The following is a 4,633-nucleotide window of genomic DNA, read 5'->3' on the forward strand; positions in this document are numbered from 1 at the left end:
ATATATATAAGAAAAGTATCGATGTTATTTTAGAATTACCATTGATACTGAAGAATTGTCTATTGCAGGACCAAATGTTTATCTCGTTTAAATAATTACAATTTTGTTTCATCCAATACTGTTATTAATTTATAATACTTATATAAAACATAGTTGTAATTATTTAATCAAGTTAAACATGTGGGTCCAGCAGCAGGCAGCTTTTCAGCATCAGCGGTAATTTTAAAATAACATCTACACTTTTTAATCACCGGTACGCTGTCCATCGTATTCAGAGACGGCTTTTCATCTATCAATCAATTAATCAAATCCGTTTCCAAAAAGCTTTTCCGCGTGAAAACAGATTCCGCCCATTTAGAGCCAACAGGCAAACCATATCAAACGACCCGGCCTTGATCAATCGGAACAGAAAAATATTCCAAATTCGAAAAGCCACCTTTGACAGTATTTTTAATATTTGAAACATCTTTCCTCTTTGTGCAGCACTGTAGAAAAATTCTCGGACATCTGTTAGAATTATAAGACTTGCAAAGGGGTTGATTCGAAGGGTAGGAAGATGATTACGATCCGCAAAATAAATAAATAATTATAGTGGTAGGTAGTACAGCATTATTAGCATTAATATAATCGTACTTATAATTATATAATTATATTTACAATACATCGGTGTTCTGAATGATTAAATTATTAGTATTGCAAATATATGGCAAATATCTTTTAATGAGAAGAATACTGGAACGAAATTCGGATGTTAAAAAGCGTCGGTGGTGCACAGAGTTTCTCGATAGGTGACAAGAAAATGTCGCATTCACCTATTTCTTTTAGACTTCCAAGGTTGCATATCCCCCCGTAATAACTCACTCGAGGAGCTCTCGGTGGCACGGAAAAATCGAACGTGTCTGTACGTCTTTTTGCATCGTTCTGAAACCGTCCTAAAGAAGTGTTAGAAATCGCCCGTTCAATCATTTCCGACGTTTCGTACGTGTGGTCGTGTGCATGTCCTCTTGGAACTTTCTATGCGTACGCCGCGACACATGCCGGTTCGACCTAGACTAATTGTATATTTATAATACGGTCTGCTTTGTCGGCACCAAGACGGTCTCCTTACGTGAACCTATTGACCTCTCGCCGACGCGAGACTTGTTTACGCGATAATTTGCCTTTCGTTTCTATAGCGCCATTAAACGCCACCCTTTCGTTCCTAAATACGGAAAAAAAGGATATTTAAAATATTCGACAGAACAGCTTAGCACAGGAACATCGACTAAACTATATTTATAAAATATTTATTTTATCTACGCTGAATTTTAATTGGCGTTATAAAATAAATTTTTCAGAGTGACGTAGTCTCGATAATTAATTTTCCTTCTCGTTGCTCCCTTAATTATGGTAATAATTACTTTGCGTTAACGTTTGCATGTCCCTAATTCGATCGATCAAATTAACGACAGATCCGCACGGCCCCACGTGTACCAACGGGCCGGCAAACCGAATCCATTTATCCAGGAAGAATGATCGGAATTGTATCTCGCCCGCCAGGTATGTGTACGTACGTGATATGGATTTAGATGACCATGACTCACCGCGAATCGATTTCCTCTGCCCTCAAAACGGCGCGTTTCATTTAAGAATAACATTGTTCTTATTCTTATATCGATCCGTCTTTATCCGTTCTCCGTGATTACAATAACTAGGCGTCCCGAGATGGCCGGAGAAACGAACGGAGAGAGAGAGAGAGAGAGAGAGAGAGAGAGAGAGAGAGAGAGAGATTCGCAATCGGCGAGTTCTGTCACGTAGATATTTCGTTGCTTTCGGAATCGCTCGAAAGCTAGAAAACGGGATACCCAGTCGTACGAACGGACAAAACTCTGCGAAATCGCATGCTTAGCCGTGCCTAATCTCGAAAAAATGCGCGCTCGGCTGTTAGGGAAATCAACGACTTTGATAATGATCAGAAGCTCGAGCTTGCGGAGTCTGTTAGTGTAGGGGTTGCAAATTACTATGCCCCTAGGCTTATTTCCAGGCGAAGTTAATTCGAAAGTTTATCGAACAATATGCTTAATATTTTTGTTTATTGATGCGATTATTTGTTTATTAAAATTAAATATATAGGAGATGGAAGTTCTTAAAACACAGGTTAAAATGATTTCAATTCCTCTCCGCGTTATAGTATTCTAAAATCTACCTTACTCTTCTAGCTTTCTTACTGAGAACTTTAAAATTAAATATTTAAAAAATATTTTAAAATCCAGACTAGCTCAAGTATAAAATATTGTAAAGACACAGAAGAATTTAATATCAAAGTCGCACTATTTTCATCCTATCAACATTATTAAACGAAACAATTTAATTCCATTTAATTCCCTCAAAAGATTCGTATTCTTGCAGAAAGATCAATTATTAATGTCAAAGCACCGGTAACTTGGAAGAAATGCAACGCAAATTCCAAACAGCAACGTTTAGTCCATAAATGCGCCGCACAACCTGAACATCGCTATATTATATCCCCCGTGTCTTCTGTGTAAGGCTCAACACTGTTGCTAGACTGACCGGGCGAAGTTCTGTTGTGTAAAGTTTGCCAAGCATGTTAGTTCAAGAATTCTAGCGGATAGTTTATTCATAAGCAGAGCTAAGCAGTGGCGCGATCGCGACTAAGATGCTAACGCGAAGTGGAACACGGGCAATGATAAGGTGTTCTAAGGCTAGATGCGAATCGTTGAACGCAAAGCTGCTGCACGACTAAGCGATTAACCCTTTTGCCGGTCGCATTAAGTTTGTACGCAGGCGTCGTGCCAGTCGGAATTCATTTTCGTTAAACGAACGAGATAAAGATAAAAATAAAAATATTCAAATTACTTTTATGGCAAAGAGTACGATCGGAAAGGGTTAACTGGTCGTCGGACGAGCAAATAAAGGAATTATGAGGTGTTAGGTAAAAAGTGCTTTAGGCTCGCGATTGCCTCACGTTTGATCATTGTTGTTTGCACGATCCGCTAAAAGATAAATAGGTTCTAAGTTAGTTTGACTACCATTGTCGACAGATAATTGCCGTGAATAATTGTTACGTGAATCATTCGAATCCTGTTTCGAATTCCGTTGCTTCTCGCCGCAGATAACGATCGGTATTGTTTAAACGAATTCCGAGCGGCTCCGTTAAAAAATACGCAACGATTTAATTACGCGACGAAAGCCCGCAACCGGTCGACCGACGTTCGCATAATTACGAGCCGCAACGCGGTGACCTTAGCTCTCGTTACATCAATTCGCGGTCATTAACGAAGCAACGATTGCAAATTATAATGCGCCAGCCTTTGCGTAAACCTTCCGATTTGTTAACGGATGATTGACCGATCGACGGGGATCGATCAACTGTCGACGGGAGGCGGCGAGTTGCCGCAGAGAAGACAACAATAATGTTTTTCCGCGGGACACGCGATTCGTCAACGCGATGTTGTAAAATAAGTCTATAATAGATACCGCGTAAAGAGACGACGGGAACATCTCGGCTTAATTAACTTTCACTCTATGATCCCCTGTAGAGCAACTGACCGCCTTCGCACCTATTGCGTCAGGAAAACGGCGCGGACTAATGAGCCTTGCGACGTGATCCCGTCATTATCATTCGGTGATTCGAACGCCCCCCCCACTCCCGTCGTCTACGCTGCGATGCAACAATTTTCTTTTTTAACATCGATTTTATTTGATCGAATACGACATTTAGTAGAATTTACAGCACTGTAGAATAATTGATTTAATAGGTACCTGCCCTCCTCTGTTACGCATGGTTGTTAAAAAGCAATAACATATTTTTACTTATTCGAATTTTTGTTACGATATATCTGGCGTTTTAATTAAAAACTGTAACCTGACTCTCAACTGAAAAACGTTTCGTACAATTTCAACCTTTCATCGGAGCCGGTAGAATATTATTTTTTATTCGAAAGTTTTTTTGAAGATCTACAGTTCGATTGCAACGCTTGCAATTACTATGCCCAGATCATTATAGCGTATATTGCAGTTTAGCGGCATTAACCATCGCTAATATTTTATAAGAAGAAAAATACGCTCGACGTTCATTCAGCCGAATTGCTGAATTTACAAGGATAGCTCGTGGCAGTCGATTTTCCAAGTGAGCGCTGCCCGCGAACATGTTAAATCGCGTGTTAAGTAGTTACGAAACTGGCGATGCGAGATCCCGTTTCGTTAAATCTATAATACTAACAAAGACCGGGTTGCATCGAGACGATGGTAATCGTCCGCTGGCAGACTAATGGGCTTTACGTAAGCGCCCATGCATCGTTCCGAACAGGATCTAGACGTAAATGATCATTACAATTCAGAAGAAACCGAGGCACGATGATCGACAAATTTTTCAGATTCATCACGAATTCACAACAGAAACGCCAACGTCCCCTACCGTTTATATTTAATTCAAATAATAATAGAATAATAATTTAAATAGTAATAAAATAATAATTTAAATAATAATAAAATAATAATTTAAATAATATTAAAACGTAGTCATTTTATTATACAAACTATTTATCGCAGGATTATGAAATGGGCTACGCAATTTAATTCACAGCGAAAATGCGTAAAATATGGAATAGCGAACAATTTATGAAAAGGGAGA

The sequence above is a fragment of the Augochlora pura genome, chromosome 9 (genome assembly GCF_028453695.1).
Source record: "Augochlora pura isolate Apur16 chromosome 9, APUR_v2.2.1, whole genome shotgun sequence".
NCBI lineage: Eukaryota > Metazoa > Arthropoda > Insecta > Hymenoptera > Halictidae > Augochlora > Augochlora pura.